The 22,138-nt window shown below is 41.6% G+C and overlaps 3 non-coding genes across 3 annotated transcripts; 1 reads left to right on the top strand and 2 right to left on the bottom strand.

The window, feature by feature from the left end:
* Window positions 1-6,260: 6,260 nt before the first annotated feature.
* Window positions 6,261-6,376, top strand: LOC140310808 (U5 spliceosomal RNA). Its single transcript, XR_011916844.1, has one exon. It is a non-coding gene; the product is annotated as a U5 spliceosomal RNA (small nuclear RNA).
* A 9,438-nt stretch (window positions 6,377-15,814) lies between these two features.
* LOC140310413 (U2 spliceosomal RNA) lies at window positions 15,815-15,998 on the bottom strand. Its single transcript, XR_011916487.1, has one exon. It is a non-coding gene; the product is annotated as a U2 spliceosomal RNA (small nuclear RNA).
* Window positions 15,999-16,306: 308 nt separating this feature from the next.
* On the bottom strand, window positions 16,307-16,420 carry LOC140310556 (U5 spliceosomal RNA). Its single transcript, XR_011916614.1, has one exon. It is a non-coding gene; the product is annotated as a U5 spliceosomal RNA (small nuclear RNA).
* Window positions 16,421-22,138: the final 5,718 nt, after the last annotated feature.

Here is a 22,138-nt window from a genome sequence, read left to right as displayed (position 1 = left end):
TACTACCTTTTCTTCCCCCGTTTGTGAGTAATTATGGCTGGACATTCACACCTACTTGCAGTCGAACTGCTCTGCTACCGCTTTTGATTATGTTTGGTTTGGACATTCGCACCTTTTCTTACCCGCTTTTTACAAACCATGGTCGGACTGTCACACCTTCTTGTAGCCGAACACATCCGCTCCCGCTATTGATTGTGTACAGTCGGGTATTTTAACCTTTTCTTACCCGCTTTTTACCAAGTATGGTCGGACATTCACACCTTCGTACAGCGGAACACCTCCGCTCCCTCTTTTGATGGTGTATGTTCGGGCATTCAAACCTTTTCTTACCCGCTTTTTACAAACCATGGTCGGACTTTCACACCTTCTTGTAGCCGAACAACTCCGCTCCCGCTATTGATTGTGTACAGTCGGGTATTTTAACTTTTCTTACCCGCTTTTTACCAACTATGGTCGGACATTCACACCGTCTTACAGCGGAACACCTACGCTCCCGCTTTTTATGGTGTATAGTCGGGCATTCGAACCTTTTCTTACCCGCTATTTACAAACTATGGTAGGACATTCAAACCTTCGTGTATCCGAAAACCTCCGCTCTCTCTTTTGATCATACATTGTCGGACATTCGCACCTTTTCTTACCCGCTTTTTACAAACCATGGTCGGACTGTCACACCTTCTTGTAGCCGAACACATCCGCTCCCGCTATTGATTGTGTACAGTCGGGTATTTTAACCTTTTCTTACCCGCTTTTTACCAAGTATGGTCGGACATTCACACCTTCGTACAGCGGAACACCTCCGCTCCCTCTTTTGATGGTGTATGTTCAGGCATTCAAACCTTTTCTTACCCGCTTTTTCCAAACTATGGTCGGCTATTCACAGCTTCCTCTCCACCATACTTGTATGGTGGGATATTCACACCTACTTGCATCCGAAAACCTCCGCCCCAAATTTTGTTGATATTTAGTCGGACATTCGCACCTTACCCGCTTTTGGCTAACTATGGCCTTCTTGCAGCCAAACAACTCTGATCTTGCTTTTGATGATGTAAGGTTGGGCATTCAGACCTTGCTTCACCTGCTTTTCACCAAATATAGTCGGACATTCACACCTTCTTGCAGCCGAACACTTCCGCTCCACCTTTTAGTGTTCTATCACACCTTTTTTTTCACCGCATTTTATACATTATGGTTGGAAATTTTCAACCACTTTCATCCGAAGACCTCTCCTCCCGCTTTTGTTAATATATTTGAACTTTAGTTTGACATTCAAACCTTCTTGCAGCTGAACCACCTCCGCTCCCTGTTTTGATCATATATGGTCTGGCAATACTACCTTTTCTTACCCGTTTGTGAGTAATTATGGCTGGACATTCACACCTACTTGCAGCCGAACACAACCTCTCTCGCTTTTGATGATGTATGGACCGGCATTCTTACCTTTTCTAACACATTTTTCAGCAATTATGGTCGGAGATTCACACCTACTCACAGCCGAACAACTCCGCTCCCGCATTTAATGATGTATAGTCGGGCATTCTCACCCTTTCTCATCAGCTTTTTGCAAATTATGATCTGACATTCACACCTACTTGCAGTCGAACAGCTCTGCTCCCGCTTTTGATTATGTTTGGTTGGATATTCGAACCTTTTCTTAACTTCTTTTTACATATTTTTGTTGGACGTTCACACCTTCTTGCATCCGAACACCTCCGCTTCCGCTTTTGATGATGTATATTCGGGCATTCGAACCTTTTATTACCCGCTTTTTACAAACCATTGTCGGACTTTCACACCTTCTTGCAGCTGAACACCACCTCTCCCGCTTTTGATGATGTATGGTCCAGTATTCTTACCTTTTCTAACACATTTTTCAGCAATTATGGTCGGACATTCACACCTACTCACAGCTGGACACCTCCGCTCCCGCTTTTGATCATACAATGCCGGGACATCGCTCCTTGTCTTAACAGCTTTTTACAAACTTTAGTCGAACATTCACACCTTCTTGCAGCTGAACACCTCCGCTCCCGCTTTTGATTATGTATAGTCGGGCTTTCGAGCCTTTTCTTACCCGGTTTTTACAAATTATGGTTGGACATTCAGACCTTGCAGCCGAACACCTCCGCTCTCTCTTTTGATCATACATTGTCGGGCATTCGCACCTTGTCTTACCCGCTTTTTACAAACTATAGTCAGACATTCACACCTTGCAGCTGAACCTCCGCTCCCTGTTTTGATCATGTATGGTCTGGCAATACTACCTTTTCTTCCCCCGTTTGTGAGTAATTATGGCTGGACATTCACACCTACTTGCAGTGGAACAGCTCTGCTCCCGCTTTTGATTATGTTTGGTTGGATATTCGAACCTTTTCTTAATTGCTTTTTAGAAACCATGGTCTGACTTTCAGACCTTCTTGTAGCCGAACAACTCCGCTCCCGCTATTGATTTTGTACAGTCGGGTATTTTAACCTTTTCTTACCCGCTTTTTACCAACTATGGTCGGACATTCACACCGTCTTACAGCGGAACACCTCCGCTCCCGCTTTTTATGGTGTATAGTCGGGCATTCGAACCTTTTCTTACCCGCTTTTTACAAACTATGGTGGGACATTCAAACCTTCTTGTATCCGAAAACCTCCGCTCTCTCTTTTGATCATACATTGTCGGACATTCGCACCTTTTCTTACCCGCTTTTTACAAACCATGGTCGGACTGTCACATCTTCTTGTAGCCGAACACATCCGCTCCTGCTATTGATTGTGTACAGTCGGGTATTTTAACCTTTTCTTACCCGCTTTTTACCAAGTATGGTCGGACATTCACACCTTCGTACAGCGGAACACCTCCGCTCCCTCTTTTGATGGTGTATGTTCGGGCATTCCAACCTTTTCTTACCCGCTTTTTCCAAACTATGGTCGGCTATTCACAGCTTCCTCTCCACCATACTTGTATGGTGGGATATTCACACCCACTTGCATCCGAAGACCTCCGCCCCAAATTTTGTTGATATTTAGTCGGACATTCGCACCTTACCCGCTTTTGGCAAACTATGGCCTTCTTGCAGCCAAACACCTCTGATCTCGCTTTTGATGATGTAAGGTTGGGCATTCAGACCTTGCTTCACCTGCTTTTCACCAAATATAGTCGGACATTCACACCTTCTTGCAGCCGAACACTTCCGCTCCACCTTTTAGTGTTCTATCACACCTTTTTTTCACCGCATTTTATACATTATGGTCGGAAATTTTCAACCACTCTCATCCGAAGACCTCTCCTCCCACTTTTGTTAATATATTTGAACTTTAGTCGGACATTAACACCTTCTTGCAGCTTAACCACCTCCGCTCCCTGTTTTGATCATGTATGGTCTGGCAATACTACCTTTTCTTACCCATTTGTGAGTAATTATGGCTGGACATTCACACCTACTTGCAGCCGAACACCACCTCTCCTGCTTTTGATGATGTATGGACCGGCATTCTTACCTTTTCTAACACATTTTTCAGCAATTATGGTTGGAGATTCACACCTACTCACAGCCGAACACCTCCGCTCCCGCATTTGATGGTGTACAGTCGGGCATACAAACCTGTTCTTACCCGCTTTTTACAAACTATGGTCGGACATTCAAACCTTCTTGTAGCCGAACACATCCACTCCTGCTTTTGATGATGTATGGTTGGGCATTCGCACCTTTTCTTACCCATTTTTCAGTAATTATGGGTGGATATTCACACCTTCTTGCAGCGGAACACCTCCTCTCCCGCTTATGATTATGTGCGGTTTGATATTCGAAAATTTTCTTTCATGTTTTATAGCAATTATTGATGGACATTCATACCTTCTTGAAGCCGAACACATCCACTCCTGCTTTTGATGATGTATGGTTGGGCATTCGAACCTACTTTTTGCCCGTTTTTCATTAATTATGGGTGGACATTCACACCTTGTCGCAGCCAAACACCTCCGCTCCCTGTTTTGATCATGTATGTTTTGACATTCGCACCTTTTCTCACCAGCTTTTTACTATTGTCGGCCAATCACAGCTTCCTCTCCACCATACTTGTATGGTAGGAAATTCTCACCCACTCTCATCCGAAGACCTCTCCTCCCGCTTTTGTTAATATTTAGTCGGGCATTCGAACCTTTTCTTACCCACTTTTTACAAATTATGGTCGAACATTCACACCTACTTGCAGCTGAATACTTCCGCTCCACCTTTTAGTGATGTATGGTTGGCATTTGCACCTTTTGTTACCCTCTTTTTATACTGATTGCTGAAGATTAAGTTGTTCTTTCTCAAACTACAATTTTTTTTTAATTGTTGAAACTTGATTTGAAGTGGATAAATAAGGAGGACAAACAGTTTTAAGTCACGCTGATAGAAGAAATTAATTTTATAGCAAAATCTGTATTTCGTCATATGTCGAGAGATGCTTATTGCTGAAGAAGTTCTTTCACATTCTACAAAGTACAACGTTGTTTATCGTTGAAACTTGATTAGACATGAATAAATATGAAGGACAAAGCAGTCTTAACTTGGTTTGAGTTAATTAATTCGTTTTATAGGAGAATCCGAATTCGTGCTTATTTTCGGATTCCTGAAGAATGAGTCTGGTTCTTTCTCATAATACAAAGTTTGTTGTTTATTGTTGAAACTTCATCAGAAGCGAAGAAATAAATGAATGCCTATCAACAAATGTGGGATCTAAACTCTACTGCTTCCTCTAAAATAATTTCTTTTCTCAATTCAGAAATGTGTGTGTGTAAGTCACAACACCCGTGACACCAAAACGGCTTTCTTTTCTCTCTTTTCTCTACACTCTGCACTATGAGCACACACACCAAATCAGAAAGGCTTTTTTCTCTCTTTTCTACATTATGGACTGTGGGGACACAAAACCGCTCTCTCTTTTTTTTTTTGATTGTGTGCCAGGGCGTTGTCTCACGTATTAGATTATGCTTAAGATACGAATGGGTTTATCAGTCACATCAGAATCCATACATACTGATCCTCCCGTAATAAAATGGTCGGATCTTATCAAACACACTTTGTTTCTTGTGACAATCAAGTCAGCGAAACAGCGTATACACGTCAAGACACTGAATCAAGTTTGCCACAAGAACTCATAAGTTTGGCAGTATTGCTCTGCCGTCAGCAATCATACACCCATTTTATTTTCGTGAGACGTGCAGGCACCTGTTCATCTACTGTTCTATCACTATGAATTAGTTTATCTATTATCAATAAGGATACTTCTACAACTACTATCAAAGTATGTCCAGACTTCTTATGTTGTCAGTTGCTATATATGAATAAGTGGGTAGCTACTGACAAGCATTAAGCATGTCACACAGCCCAAACATATAACATTTCAGGACACACCACACAGTTAACAACCACAGTGAAGTGTCAAAGCCCAAACATTCAACAGGACACTTACACAACACATTCAAATCAAACAGTCAGACAACATACAAGAACATATACCCCAGCCGGCATTGCTCCCTGCCTATTTTCCTACAGCTCACTATGTGTGCGCACACCTTTATTCACAAACTCTTCAACTTATACTCTTTTACCGAAGCTGCTACAGCTCGATTGGCCGAATACCCTTAGATCCTATTTCGGTGAATTTGACATCTGCCTTACATGTAACAGATTAGCGGTTTAGCAGTTTTAATTTAGTTTGAGTGAAGGAATTCATTTTATAGCAAAATCCGAAATCGTGAAGCACTCATGAAAGTAAGCTTATTCTCGGATTCCTGAAACTTTAGATTTGCTCTTTCTTTTACTGCAAAGTACAACGTTGTTTTTTTTGTTTAAATCTTTCTAGACATGGTAAATATGAACGACAAAGCAGTTTTGACATAGTTTGAGTGAAGGAATTCATTTTATAGATAAAATCCCAAGAGTCTGCAGAGAAAAGAGAGTGAATGCGAAGTAGACTTTAACACGGCTATGGGAGCGAGCCGAGTGTCGGCTAACCGGGAGAATTGCTTGAAAGAAACGCGACACCGAATGAGCGGTCAGAACAAAGCCTCAATACGGGATTCTCGTGGTGTTTTTGTTGCTGCCTTGTCTTTTGCATAGAGTAAAAGACAAGGCAGCCATCGAATAGGGCCCGATTGTTCCTACTTGGTCAGCCGAGGAGCAAGGGGGGGGGGGCAAGCGTCTCAACCAAGCAAAGCTCACCATGGGGAAGGTGGCTATACCAACTAGCCTGATGCCCTGCTCCCGCAGTGACGGATAATCGTACTCTGGTTTCTCTTCATAACATACAAGTCTTTCGCCTTTTACTAAAGACTTCCGTGGAGAGCAGCACTAATGAGTTGTTTCTATTATATTACCGGGAGTTGTGTAAGTGTCCTGTTGAATGTTACATGTTTGGGCTTTGACACGCTTCACTGTGGTTGTTAACTGTGTGGTGTGTCCTGAAATGTTATATGTTTGGGCTGTGTGACATGCTTAATGCTTGTCAGTAGCTACCCACTTATTCATATATAGCAACTGACAACATAAGAAGTCCGGACATACTTTGATAGTAGTTGTAGAAGTATCCTTATTGATAATAGATCACTAATTCATAGTGATAGAACAGTAGATGAACAGGTGCTTGCACATGTCTCACAAAAATAAAATGGGTGTATGATTGCTGACGGCGGAGCAATACTGCCAAACTTATGAGTTCTTGTGGCAAACTTGATTCAGTGTCTTGACGTGTATACGCTGTTTCGCTGACTTGATTGTCACAAGAAACAAAGTGTGTTTGATAAGATCCGACCATTTTATTACGGGAGGATCAGTATGTATGGATTCTGATGTGACTGATAAACCCATTCGTATCTTAAGCATAATCTAATACGTGAGACAACGCCCTGGCACACAATCAAAAAAAAAAAGAGAGAGCGGTTTTGTGTCCCCACAGTCCATAATGTAGAAAAGAGAGAAAAAAGCCTTTCTGGTTTGGTGTGTGTGCTCACAGTGCAGAGTGTAGAGAAAAGAGAGAAAAGAAAGCCGTTTTGGTGTCACGGGTGTTGTGACTTACACACACACATTTCTGAATTGAGAAAGGAAATTATTTTAGAGGAATCACTAGAGTTTAGATCCCACATTTGTTGATAGGCATCCATTTATTTCTTCACTTCTGATGAAGTTTCAACAATAAACAACAAACTTTGTATTATGAGAAAGAACCAGACTCATTCTTCAGGAATCCGAAAATAAGCTCTATTTTACGAGTTATGCACGAATTCGGATTCTCCTATAAAACGAATTCATTAACTCAAACCAAGTTAAGACTGCTTTGTCCTTCATATTTATTCATGTCTAATCAAGTTTCAACGATAAACAACGTTGTACTTTGTAGAATGAGAAAGAACTTCTTCAGCAATAAGCAGCTCTCGACATATGACGAAATACAGATTTTGCTATAAAATTAATTCCTTCTATCAGCCTGACTTAAAACTGTTTGTCCTACTTATTTATCCACTTCAAATAAAGTTTCAACAATTAAAAAAATGTTGTAGTTTGAGAAAAAACAACTTAATCTTAAGCAATCAGTAGGGTAAGAAAGGGTAAGAAAAGGTGCAAATGCCAACCATACATCACTAAAAGGTGGAGCGGAAGTATTCGGCTGCAAGTAGGTGCGAATGCCTGACAATGTATGATCAAAAGAGGGAGCGGAGGTTTTCGGCTGCAAGGTCTGAATGTCCAACCATAATTTGTAAAAACCGGGGAAGAAAAGGCTCGAAAGCCCGACTATACACCATCAAAAGCGGGAGCGGAGGTGTTCGGCTGCAAGTAGGTGTGAATGTTCGACCATAATTTGTAAAAAGCGGGTAAGAAAAGGTTCGAATGCCCGACTATATATTAACCAAAGCAGGAGGAGAGGTCTTCGGATAAGAGTGGGTGAGAATTTACAACCATAATCTATAAAATGCGGTGAAAAAAAAGGTGTGAATACCCCATAGAACACTAAAAGGTAGAGCGGAAGTGTTCGGCTGCAAGAAGGTGTGAATGTCTGACCATAGTTTGTAAAAAGCGGGTAAGAAAAGGTTCGAATGCCCGAACATACACCATCAAAGGAGGGAGCGGAGGTGTTCCGCTGTAAGAAGGTGTGAATGTCCGACCATAGTTGGCAAAAAGCAGGTAAGAAAAGGTTAAAATACCCGATTGTACACAATCAATAGCGGGAGCAGAGTTGTTCCGCTACTAAAAGGTGTGAAAGTCCGACCATGGTTTGTAAAAAGCGGGTAAGAAAAGGTGCGAATGCCCGACAATGTATGATCAAAGGAGGGAGCGGAGGTTTTCGGCTGAAACAAGGTCTGAATGTCCATCCATATTTTGTAAAAATCTGGGAAGAAAAGGCTCGAAAGCCCGACTATACACCATCAACAGCTGGAGCGGAGGTGTTCAGCTGCAAGAAGGTCTGACTGTCCATCAATAATTGCTAGAAAACATGAAAGAAAATTTTCGAATATCAAACCGCACATCATCATAAGCGGGAGAGGAGGTGTTCAGCTGCAAGAAGGTGTGAATGTCCGACCATAGTTTGTAAAAAATGGGTAAGAAAAGGTGCGAATGCTCAACCATACATCATCAAAAGCAGGAGTGGATGTGTTCGGCTAAAAGAAGGTTTGAATGTCCGACCATAGTTCGTAAAATGCGGGTAATAAAAGGTTCGAATGCCCAAACATACACCATCAAAAGAGGGAGCGGAGGTGTTCCGCTGTAAGACGGTGTGAATGTCCAACAATAGTTGGTAAAAAGCGGGTAAGAAAAGGTGAAAATACCCGACTGTACACAATCAATAGCGGGAGCGGAGTTGTTCGGCTACAAGAAGGTGTGAAAGTCCGACCATGGTTTGTAAAAAGCGGGTAAGAAAAGGTTCGAATGCCCGAATATATACCATCAAAAGCGGAAGCGGAGGTGTTCGGCTGCAAGAAGGTGTGAACGTCCGACCAAAGTTTGTAAAAAGCAGTGAAGAAAAGTTTCGAATATCCAACCAAACACAATCAAAAGCGGGAGCAGAGCTGTTCGACTGCAAGTAGGTGTGAATGTCAGATCATAATTTGCAAAAAGCTGATGAGAAAGGGTGAGAATGCCCGACTATACACCATCAAATGCGGGAGCGGAAGTGTTCGGCTGTGAGTAGGTGTGAATGTCAAACCATAATTGCTGAAAAATGTTTTAGAAAAGACTAGAATGCCGGACCATACATCATCAAAAGCGGGAAAAGTGGTGTTCGGCTGCAAGTAGGTGTGAATGTCCAGCCATAATTACACAACCTCTCTCGCTTTTGATGATGTATGGACCGGCATTTTTACCTTTTCTAACACATTTTTCAGCAATTATGGTCGGAGATTCACACCTACTCACAGCCGAACAACTCCGCTCCCGCATTTGATGATGTATAGTCGGGCATTCTCACCCTTTCTCATCAGCTTTTTGCAAATTATGATCTGACATTCACACCTACTTGCAGTCGAACAGCTCTGCTCCCGCTTTTGATTATGTTTGGTTAGATATTCGAACCTTTTCTTAACTGCTTTTTACAAACTTTGGTCGGACGTTCACAATATCTTGCAGCCGAACACCTCCGCTTCCGCTTTTGATGGTGTATATTCGGGCATACGAACCTTTTCTTACCCGCTTTTTACAAACCAAACCAAGGTCGGACCTCCGCTCCCTCTTTTGATGATGTATGGTTAGGCATTCGCACCTTTTCTTACCCATTTTTCAGTAATTATGGGTAGACATTCACACCTTCTTGCAGCTGAACACCTCCTCTCCCGCTTATGATCATGTGCAGTTTGATATTCGAAAATTTTCTTTCATGTTTTCTAGCAATTATTGATGGACATTCAGACCGTCTTGCAGCTGAACACCTCCGCTCCCACTTTTGATGGTGTATAGTCGGGCTTTCGAGCCTTTTCTTCCCCGTTTTTTACAAATTATGGTTGGACATTCAGACCTTCTTGCAGCCGAAAACCTCCACTCCCTCTTTTGATCATACATTGTCGGGCATTCGCACCTTTTCTTACCCGCTTTTTACAAACCATGGTCGGACTTTCACACCTTTTAGTAGCCGAACAACTCCGCTCCCGCTATTGATTGTGTACAGTTGGGTATTTTAACCTTTTCTTACCCGCTTTTTACCAACTATGGTTCGACATTCACACCTTCTTACAGCAGAACACCTCCGCTCCCTGTTTTGATTATGTATGGTTTGACATTCGCACCTTCTCTCACCCGCCTTTTACTATGGTCGGCCATTCACAGCTTCCTCTCCACCATACTTGTATGGTGGGATATTCACACCCACTTGCATCCGAAGACCTCCGCCCCCACTTTTGTTGATATTTAGTCGGTCATTCGCACCTTACCCGCTTTTGGCAAACTTTGGCCTTCTTGCAGCCAAACACCTCTGATCTCGCTTTTGATGATGTAAGGTTGGGCATTCAGACCTTGCTTCACCTGCTTTTCACCAAATATAGTCGGACATTCACACCTTCTTGCAGCCGAACACTTCCGCTTTTAGTGTTCTATGAGGCATTCACATATTTTTTTTCACCGTATTTTATAGATTATGGTTGGAAATTCTCACCCACTCTCATCCAAAGACCTCTCCTCCCGCTTTTGTTAATATATAGTCGGGCATTCGAACCTTTTCTTATCCGCTTTTTACAAATTATGGTCGAACATTCACACCTACTTGTAGCTGAATACTTCCGCTCCACCTTTTAGGTATGTATGGTTGGCATTTGCACCTCTTTTTATACTGATTGCTGAAGATTAAGTTGTTCTTTCTCAAACTACAAATTTTTTTTAATTGTTGAAACTTGATTTGAAGTGGATAAATAAGGAGGACAAACAGTTTTAAGTCAGGCTGATAGAAGGAATTAATTTTATAGCAAAATCTGTATTTCGTCATATGTCGAGAGATGCTTATTGCTGAAGAAGTTCTTTCTCATTCTACAAAGTACAACGTTGTTTATCGTTGAAACTTGATTAGACATGAATAAATATGAAGGACAAAGCAGTCTTAACTTGGTTTGAGTTAATGAATTCGTTTTATAGGAGAATCCGAATTCGTGCATAACTCATAAAATAGAGCTTATTTTCGGATTCCTGAAGAATGAGTCTGGTTCTTTCTCATAATACAAAGTTTGTTGTTGAAACTTCATCAGAAGTGAAGAAATAAATGAATGCCTATCAACAAATGTGGGATCTAAACTCTAGTGCTTCCTCTAAAATAATTTCCTTTCTCAATTTAGAAATGTGTGTGTGTAAGTCACAACACCCGTGACACCAAAACGGCTTTCTTTTCTCTACACTCTGCACTATGAGCGCACACACCAAATCAGAAAGGCTTTTTTCTCTCTTTTCTACATTATGGACTGTGGGGACACAAAACCGCTCTCTCTCTTTTTTTTTTTTTTATCGTGTGCCAGGGCGTTTTGTCACGTATTAGATTATGCTTAAGATACGAATGGGTTTATCAGTCACATCAGAATCCATACATATTGATCCTCCCGTAATAAAATGGTCGGATCTTATCAAACACACTTTGTTTCTTGTGACAATCAAGTCAGCGAAACAGCGTATACACGTCAAGACACTGAATCAAGTTTGCCACAAGAACTCATAAGTTTGGCAGTATTGCTCTGCCGTCAGCAATCATACACCCATTTTATTTTCGTGAGACATGTGCAGGCACCTGTTCATCTACTGTTCTATCACTATGAATTAGTGATCTATTATCAATAAGGATACTTCTACAACTACTATCAAAGTATGTCCGGACTTCTTATGTTGTCAGTTGCTATATATGAATAAGTGGGTAGCTACTGACAAGCATTAAGCATGTCACACAGCCCAAACATATAACATTTCAGGACACACCACACAGTTAACAACCACAGTGAAGCGTGTCAAAGCCCAAACATGTAACATTCCACAGGACACTTACACAACACATTCAAATCAAACAGTCAGACAACATACAAGAACATATACCCCAGCCGGCATTGCTCCCTGCCTATTTTCGTACAGCACACTATGTGTGCGCACACCTTTATTCACAAACTCTTCAACTTATACTCTTTTACCGAAGCTGCTACAGCTCGATTGGCCGAATACCCTTTGATCCTATTTCGGTGAATTTGAAGTCTGCCTTACATATAACAGATTAGCAGTTTAGCAGTTTTAATTTAGTTTGAGTGAAGGAATTCATTTTATAGCAAAATCCGAAATCGTGAAGAACTCATGAAAGTAAGCTTATTCTCGGATTCCTGAAACTTTAGATTTGCTCTTTCTTTTACTGCAAAGTACAACGTTGTTTTTTTGTTTAAATCTTTCTAGACATGGTAAATATTAAGGACAAAGCAGTTTTCACATAGTTTGAGTGAAGGAATTCATTTTATAGATAAAATCCCAAGAGTCTGCAGAGAAAAGAGAGTGAATGCGAAGTAGACTTTAACACGGCTATGGGAGCGAGCCGAATGTGGGCTAACCGGGAGAATTGCTTGAAAGAAACGCGACACCGAATGAGCGATCAGAACAAAGCCTCAATACGGGATTCTCGTGGTGTTTTTGTTGCTGCCTTGTCTTTTGCACAGAGTAAAAGACAAGGCAGCCATCGAATAGGGCCCGATTGTTCCTAGTTGGTCAGCCGAGGAGCAAAGGGGGGGGGGAGCAAGCGTCTCAACCAAGCAAAGCTCACCATGGGGAAGGTGGCTATGCCAACTAGCCTGATGCCCTGCTCCCGCAGTGACGGATAATCGTACTCTGGTTTCTCAAAAGAAATCTTCTTACTGTGCAGAGTGACTTCTCTGAGTAGAGTCGCCTTACTTGTTGCGACTGTGCCGATGTTCGAAGCTGGAGTGCAAAGTGGTTGCTTGAATGGTGCTTGCTGGAGCGTGCGGGAGTGCAAAGTTATACCATTTAAAAGGGCTGAAGAGTGCTCAGTGCAGCGGGTGGGCGACACTCTGGCCACCTTGAAAACCGAGGTTACATCCACTACCAGGGGTAGCCCAAGTTCTGCCGCAAGTGTGGTGAGCATGGGCACCTGGTTGAGGCTTGTACCAAGGTGTTATGTGGGAAGAGCAGAGAAATTGGGCAAACTTTTGGAGAGTGTCCAAATGGCAGGAAATGTAATCTCTGTGGAGAATGAAATCACCTCTTCAGAGATTGCCCTAAATCTTTTGCCAACAAATTAAAGACGGTAAAGCCACAGTCAAGCCAACAAAGAGAAGGACCAAAGGTGGCAGTTGGTGAACAAAGTGAAGAGGTTGACCCAATAAATTCAAACTTCCCGCCAAAAGCTTGGATTGGAAGTGAGGAGCAAAAAGGGGAGGGGCCTGTAGAGGCCTCACCACTCAGTGTTGAAGTCTGTGAGAATTCACAGGCAGAGGGTGGAGCTACGCTAAATGAGGAGGAAGAGCAGACAGGTGAGTCTAGTGAAGATACTCACCTCCCCGAAGGTCAACAGCCGAAGAGGACGGCATCTGAGCCTCTGATTCCCCAGTGGTATCAGAGAAGAGGGGAAGGGTTAGGTCCCTTTCAGACAGTTCTTCAGTGGAAGAACCTAGAGTCTTCCCCTCCGACTCACCAAATGAGGTCTCCTTTTTAACTTCAGCTCTGCAATCAACCCCCAGGGACTCAAAGTTAAATGCAACATTGCGTCAGAGGCCAACACCGAGAGTCCGAAAAGGAAATATAGATCACCCTACTCACTTTTCACCTAAAGAAATGAAGGAAGAGCTAGTTTCCCAAGAAATAACCTGTGTGTAATTTGTTTTGATAACTTAGAAAAACGAAAATGACATACCTACTTTCCTTTATGCTTTTAATGGTTCTCACCTTCTCAACACTAAATGTGAGAAGTGTGAAATCAAAGACAAGAGCCCAGAGTATTTTATCCTTCTTAGACTCCTTAAAATCAGATGTGTTTTTAATACAAGAATGTGGACTACCTTTTTTAAAAAACCATAGACAATGGGAGGAAATGTGGCCCCATTTATCGATATGGAGTGGTTCAAATCAAAATAAAAATGATGGTGTGGCCATTCTAATTAAAAATCCGCATGTTCTGGTGAAAGGTAGCACAGTGGTGAGAGACGGACGGGCACTTTTAGCACACTTGAATTTTATGGGGCAAGGCTTTAACCTCTTAAATATTTATGGTTTCAATGGAAAAAATGAAAGGTATCACCTTTTAGAAGATATACAGCTTTACATGCTAGGGCAAGTACCTTTAGTTGTAGGAGGGGATTTTAACTGTATCTTGAGCAGGAAAGATAGAAAAAGAGCAGGGGTAGATTTTAAAGTGGATAAGACTTCGATTTTACTTCAGGGCATATGCAGGGATTTTAAGCTTACTGACTGTTTTAAAACCATGCATCCCAGAGAGGAGGGCTTCAACTGGTTTAGTCATGATGGCACCAGAGCCTCTCGCATTGATTATTTCTTTACTAGAGATTGCCCACCCACTGATGTTAGATTAACCCCTGTTTTCTTTTCAGACCACCTTATGCTCTCCTGCACCCTTTCACCCCCTTCTGGTGTGACGGTAGGAAGTGGTCTGTGGAAACTCAACTGTTCCCTGTTGGAGGATGAAATCATAGTCAGTCAGTACAGGGAATGTTATAAAGAGTGGCAGACCCTTCAAGACCTCTACGAAACACATGCACAATGGTGGGAAATGGTGAAAGAAACGACCCACACTTTTTTTAAACAGCAAGGTAAACGTAAAAAAAGGAAAGAGAATAGATGTATGATGGGACTACATAAACGCTTACAGCGCTACTTTAAACTAAATCAGTGTGGCATAGACTTTAAAGAAGAAATCAAAGATGTCAAAAAGGAAATGTCAGTTTTAGCAGAAATAAAGAGTAAAGGAATTTTTGTAAGAAGCAGGGAGCAGGAAATTGAGGAAGGTGAAAAAGAAAGAAACTTATAAATAAAAAGGAGTGTATTCAAAATCTAAAAAGAGAAGATGGGTTTTTAACAAAATCCACACAAGAGATGATTGAAACTGTACATACCTTTTATAGTAACATGTACAAAGAGAAACCAGTGCACTTGGAAACATCGGCAGAAATCTTAAAATTCGTTGACAAAACCGTAAAGGAGAATGCACACTTGACTCAGAATTTTACTGCTTTAGAGTTAAAAAAATGCCTAACAGGTTTTAAGAGAAGTCGAGCTCCGGGTTTAGACGGGCTTCCTGCAGAATTCTATCTGACCTATTGGGACCTTTTATCATCAGACATTTTAGATGTTTTTAAAGATTTTGAAAAACTCGACCGACTGCCTGACAGTTTTAGAGTGGGAATAGTGACTCTACTTTATAAAAAAAATGATAAGACTGACCTAAAGAATTGGAGGCCCATCACACTTTTAAACTTTGACTGTAAACTTTTTAGCAAGGTTTTAGCGACACGGATGTCCTCTGTTTTAGAGGAGGTAATTCACCCAGACCAAGCTTGTGCCATCTCAGGGAGACAACTCACCGACAGCCTCGTACTGATTCGAGACATCATTGTCTTTTACTCTGTGCAAAAGACAAGGCAGCCACAAACACCACGGGAACACTGTATTGAGGCTTTGTTCTGACCACTCATTCGGTGTCGCGTTTCTTTCAAGCAATTCTCCCGGTTAGCCTGCACTCGGCTCGCTCCCAGAGCCGTGTTAAAGTCCACTTCGCATTCACTCTCTTTTCTCAGCAGATTAAAAGAAAGTTTCATCTTGGGCTCCCTGAAACTTCCATCCTGCACCGCTGTTTGCTTTTTCACAAGAGCAGAGGAGAGCGCACCGTTCCCAGCGGCACTGCAGTACCGGGTCGAGGCTTGGAGTGAACGGAGCAAGCTTCTTTTTCAACTCCTATTCTTAAAAATCCATTTAATATGTTGTCCTCGTATAGAGGACATATTAAACTGATAAGAACAGATACTACACTTGATCTTAGCCAAAAGGCCGAGAAGCGATAACTGTCCACTGTTTCAGGTCCGAGGGCCCTTGCTGGCACAATGCGCACTTGTAGCAGTGTTCTTTTTATGGCCATAGGTGGCCAGAGTGTCACGTTGCATCTCCGCCCACCCGCTGCACTGAGCACTCTTCAGCCCTTTTAAATGGTATAACTTTGCACTCCCGCATGCTCCAGCAAGCACTATTCAAGCAACAACTTTGCACTCCAGCTTCGAACATCGGCACAGTCGCAACAAGTAAGGCGACTCTACTCAGAGAAGTCACTCTGCAAAGTAGCAAGATTTCTTTTGCACAGACAGAAAGGGCTTCACCCGCAAAGGTAAAGCCTGCCAATAATAGAAACAACTCATTAGTGCTGCTCTCCACGGAAGTCTTTAGTAAAAGGCGAAAGACTTGTATGTTATGAAGAGAAACCAGAGTACGATTATCCGTCACTGCGGGAGCAGGGCATCAGGCTAGTTGGTATAGCCACCTTCCCCATGGTGAGCTTTGCTTGGTTGAGACGCTTGCCCCCCCCCCCCTTGCTCCTCGGCTGACCAAGTAGGAACAATCGGGCCCTATTTGATGGCTGCCTTGTCTTTTACTCTATGCAAAAGACAAGGCAGCAACAAAAACACCACGAGAATCCCGTATTGAGGCTTTGTTCTGACCGCTCATTCGGTGTCGCGTTTCTTTCAAGCAATTCTCCCGGTTAGCCGACATTCGGCTCGCTCCCATAGCCGTGTTAAAGTCTACTTCGCATTCACTCTCTTTCCACTGCAGACTCTTGGGATTTTATCTATAAAATTAATTCCTTCACTCAAACTATGTTAAAACTGCTTTGTCGTTCATATTTACCATGTCTAGAAAGATTTAAACAAAAAAAACAACGTTGTACTTTGCAGTAAAAGAAAGAGCAAATCTAAAGTTTCAGGAATCCGAGAATAAGCTTACTTTCATGAGTGCTTCACGATTTCGGATTTTGCTATAAAATGAATTCCTTCACTCAAACTAAATTAAAACTGCTAAACCGCTAATCTGTTACATGTAAGGCAGATGTCAAATTCACCGAAATAGGATCTAAGGGTATTCGGCCAATCGAGCTGTAGCAGCTTCGGTAAAAGAGTATAAGTTGAAGAGTTTGTGAATAAAGGTGTGCGCACACATAGTGAGCTGTAGGAAAATAGGCAGGGAGCAATGCCGGCTGGGGTATATGTTCTTGTATGTTGTCTGACTGTTTGATTTGAATGTGTTGTGTAAGTGTCCTGTTGAATGTTTGGGCTTTGACACTTCACTGTGGTTGTTAACTGTGTGGTGTGTCCTGAAATGTTATATGTTTGGGCTGTGTGACATGCTTAATGCTTGTCAGTAGCTACCCACTTATTCATATATAGCAACTGACAACATAAGAAGTCTGGACATACTTTGATAGTAGTTGTAGAAGTATCCTTATTGATAATAGATAAACTAATTCATAGTGATAGAACAGTAGATGAACAGGTGCCTGCACGTCTCACGAAAATAAAATGGGTGTATGATTGCTGACGGCAGAGCAATACTGCCAAACTTTTGAGTTCTTGTGGCAAACTTGATTCAGTGTCTTGACGTGTATACGCTGTTTCGCTGACTTGATTGTCACAAGAAACAAAGTGTGTTTGATAAGATCCGACCATTTTATTACGGGAGGATCAGTATGTATGGATTCTGATGTGACTGATAAACCCATTCGTATCTTAAGCATAATCTAATACGTGAGACAACGCCCTGGCACACACTCAAAAAAAAAAGAGAGAGCGGTTTTGTGTCCCCACGGTCCATAATGTAGAAAAGAGAGAAAAAAGCCTTTCTGATTTGGTGTGTGTGCTCATAGTGCAGAGTGTAGAGAAAAGAGAGAAAAGAAAGCCGTTTTGGTGTCACGGGTGTTGTGACTTACACACACACATTTCTGAATTGAGAAAAGAAATTATTTTAGAGGAAGCAGTAGAGTTTAGATCCCACATTTGTTGATAGGCATTCATTTATTTCTTCGCTTCTGATGAAGTTTCAACAATAAACAACAAACTTTGTATTATGAGAAAGAACCAGACTCATTCTTCAGGAATCCGAAAATAAGCACGAATTCGGATTCTCCTATAAAACGAATTAATTAACTCAAACCAAGTTAAGACTGCTTTGTCCTTCATATTTATTCATGTCTAATCAAGTTTCAACGATAAACAACGTTGTACTTTGTAGAATGTGAAAGAACTTCTTCAGCAATAAGCATCTCTCGACATATGACAAAATACAGATTTTGCTATAAAATTAATTTCTTCTATCAGCGTGACTTAAAACTGTTTGTCCTCCTTATTTATCCACTTCAAATCAAGTTTCAACAATTAAAAAAAAATTGTAGTTTGAGAAAGAACAACTTAATCTTCAGCAATCAGTATAAAAAGAGGTGCAAATGCCAACCATACATCACTAAAAGGTGGAGCGGAAGTATTCAGCTGCAAGTAGGTGTGAATGTTCGATCATAATTTGTAAAAAGTGGGTAAGAAAAGGTTCGAATGCCCGACTAAATATTAACAAAAGCGGGAGGAGAGGTCTTCGGATGAGAGTGGGTGAGAATTTCCTACCATACAAGTATGGTGGAGAGGAAGCTGTGATTGGCCGACAATAGTAAAAAGCAGGTGAGAAAAGGTGCGAATGTCAAAACATACATGATCAAAACAGGGAGCGGAGGTGTTTGGCTGCGACAAGGTGTGAATGTCCACCCATAATTAATGAAAAACGGGCAACAAGTAGGTTCGAATGCCCAACCATACATCATCAAAAGCAGGAGTGGATGTGTTCGGCTTCAAGAAGGTATGAATGTCTGTTAGAAAAATTCTCTGTAAAATTAGGCTCAGAGTCGCTGGATACGATTAATTAACACAAAACATTTATTTCTTGCAAGAAAGAGACAAGTCCGCACAAATCCACACAACCTGTCGGGAAGACCGCTCAGAGTTGTCTCCCGACCAAATGGTGCTCCAGCTATTTATGTTGTTTATGCTTGCTGATCACACAATGTTATGAGAAAAGGCGCTTTTCTCACCATTCATTATTATGGGAAGGAATATTCAATGTTATGGGGAAAGGTGCTTCTCTCCCCATTCCTTGTTATGGGAAGGAATATAAGAGGTGCTTCTCACCAGTTAATATTAGTCAAAACACTTTTGCTTGAATCATAGAAGGTGAACAGATGGAGGGACTCTTCTGTCATAGTATAACTATATAATTTTTCCATCAATAATTGCTATAAAACATGAAAGAAAATTTTCGAATATCAAACCGCACATAATCATAAGCGGGAGAGGAGGTGTTCCGCTGCAAGAAGGTGTGAATATCCACCCATAATTACTGAAAAATGGGTAAGAAAAGGTGCGAATGCCCAACCATACATCATCAAAAGCAGGAGTGGATGTGTTCGGCTACAAGAAGGTTTGAATGTCCGACCATAGTTTGTAAAAAGCGGGTAAGAACAGGTTTGTATGCCCGACTGTACACAATCAAAAGAGGGAGCGGAGTTGTTTAGCTACAAGAAGGTGTGAAAGTCCGACCATGGTTTGTAAAAAGCGGGTAAGAACAGGTTCGTATGCCCGAATATACACCATCAAATGCGGGAGAGGAGGTGTTCGGCTGTGAGTAGGTGTGAATCTCCAACCATAATTGCTGAAAAATGTGTTAGAAAAGGTAAGAATGCCGGTCCATACATCATCAAAAGCGGGAGAGGTGGTGTTCGGCTGCAAGTAGGTGTGAATGTCCAGCCATAATTACTCACAAATGGGTAAGAAAAGGTAGTATTGCCAGACCATACATGATCAAAACAGGGAGCGGAGGTGGTTAAGCTGCAAGAAGGTGTTAATGTCCGACTAAAGTTCAAATATATGAACAAAAGCGGGAGGAGAGGTCTTCGGATGAGAGTGGTTGAAAATTTCCGACCATAATGTATAAAATGCGGTGAAAAAAAGGTGTGATAGAACACTAAAAGGTGGAGCGGAAGTGTTCGGCTGCAAGAAGGTGTGAATGTCCGACTATATTTGGTGAAAAGCAGGTGAAGCAAGGTCTGAATGCCCAACCTTACATCATCAAAAGCGAGATCAGAGGTGTTTGGCTGCAAGAAGGCCATAGTTTGCCAAAAGCGGGTAAGGTGCAAATGTCCGACTAAATATCAACAAAATTTGGGGCGGAGGTCTTCGGATGCAAGTGGGTGTGAATATCCCACCATACAAGTATGGTGGAGAGGAAGCTGTGAATAGCCGACCATAGTTTGTAAATAGCGGGTAAGAAAAGGTTCGAATGCCCGACTATACACCATAAAAAGCGGGAGTGGAGGTGTTCCGCTGTAAGACGGTGTGAATGTCCGACCATAGTTGGTAAAAAGCGGGTAAGAAAAGGTTAAAATACCCGACTGTACACAATCAAAAGCGGGAGCGGAGTTGTTCGGCTACAAGAAGGTGTGAAAGTCCGACCATGGTTTGTAAAAAGCAGTTAAGAAAAGGTTCGAATATCCAAACCAAACATAATCAAAAGCGGGAGCAGAGCAGTTCGACTGCAAGTAGGTGTGACTGTCCAGCCATAATTACTCACAAACGGGGGAAGAAAAGGTAGTATTGCCAGACCATACATGATCAAAACAGGGAGCGGAGGTTCAGCTGCAAGGTGTGAATGTCTGACTATAGTTTGTAAAAAGCGGGTAAGACAAGGTGGGAATGCCCAACAATGTATGATCAAAAGAGAGAGCGGAGGTGTTCGGCTGCAAGGTCTGAATGTCCAACCATAATTTGTAAAAACCGGGTAAGAAAAGGCTCGAAAGCCCGACTATACATCATCAAAAGCGGGAGCGGAGGTGTTCAGCTGCAAGAAGGTGTGAATGTTCGACTAAAGTTTGTAAAAAGCTGGTAAGACAAGGAGCGATGTCCCGACATTGTATGATCAAAAGCGGGAGCGGAGGTGTCCAGCTGTGAGTAGGTGTGATTGTCCGACCATAATTGCTGAAAAATGTGTTAGAAAAGGTAAGAATACTGGACCATACATCATCAAAAGCGGGAGAGGTGGTGTTCGGCTGCAAGAAGGTGTGAAAGTCCGACAATGGTTTGTAAAAAGCGGGTAATAAAAGGTTCGAATGCCCGAATATACATCATCAAAAGCGGAAGCGGAGGTGTTCGGATGCAAGAAGGTGTGAATGTCCAACCAAAGTTTGTAAAAAGCAGTGAAAAGCGAGAAAAAGCATTTCGTGAGTTCTGCATGATTTGGGATTTTGCTTATAAAATGCATTACTTCACTCAAACTATGTTAAAACTGATTTGTCCTTCATATTTACCATGTCTAGAAATATTTAAACAAAAAAACAACGTTGTACTTTGCAGTAAAAGAAAGAGCAAATCTAAAGTTTCAGGAATCCGAGTATAAGCCTGCTTTCGTGAGTTCTGCACGATTTCGGATTTTGCTATAAAATGAATTGCTTTGCTCAAACCAAGTTAAAACTGCTTTGTCCTTCCATATTCATCAATGTCTAGATCGACTTCAACAAAGAAAAACATTGGACTTTGCAGTAGAAGACGTTGAAATCCATCTACACATTGATAAATATGAAGGACAAAGCAGTTCCCACTTGCCCATAAGAAAATAAGCTTATTCTCGGATTCCTGATCCTTCAGTGTTGCTCTTTCTTCTACTGCAAAATACAATGTTGTTCTTTGTTGAAGTCGATCTAGACATTGATAAATATGAAGGAAAAAGCAGTTTTAACTTGGTTTGAGTGAATGAATTCATTTTATACATAAAATCCGAAATCGTGCAGAACTCATGAAAATAAGCTTATTCTCGGATTCCTAAAACTTTTGATTGGCTCTTTCTTTTACTGCAAAGTACAACGTTGTTTTTTTGTTTAAATCTATCGAGACATTGATAAATATGAAGGTAAAAGCCGTTTTAACATAGTTTGAGTGAAGGAATTGATTTTATAGATAAAATCCCAAATCATGCAGAACTCCTCAAAAGGGGCGTATGGCTTAATCACAAGTGTGGTTCTTTCTCATTCAGGGTAGTATGAGGAAGTTTATGCTTGAAATATATGTAGAAATGGGTACATATGAAGGACAAAGCAGTGTTAACTTAGTTTGAGTGAAGGAATT

Source organism: Leuresthes tenuis, unplaced genomic scaffold (assembly GCF_036924035.1).
Source record: "Leuresthes tenuis unplaced genomic scaffold, fLeuTen1.0.hap1 SCAF_6, whole genome shotgun sequence".
Lineage (NCBI taxonomy): Eukaryota > Metazoa > Chordata > Actinopteri > Atheriniformes > Atherinopsidae > Leuresthes > Leuresthes tenuis.
Note: the sequence above shows the minus strand (reverse complement) of the source record. Positions and strands in the feature narration are given on the sequence as shown.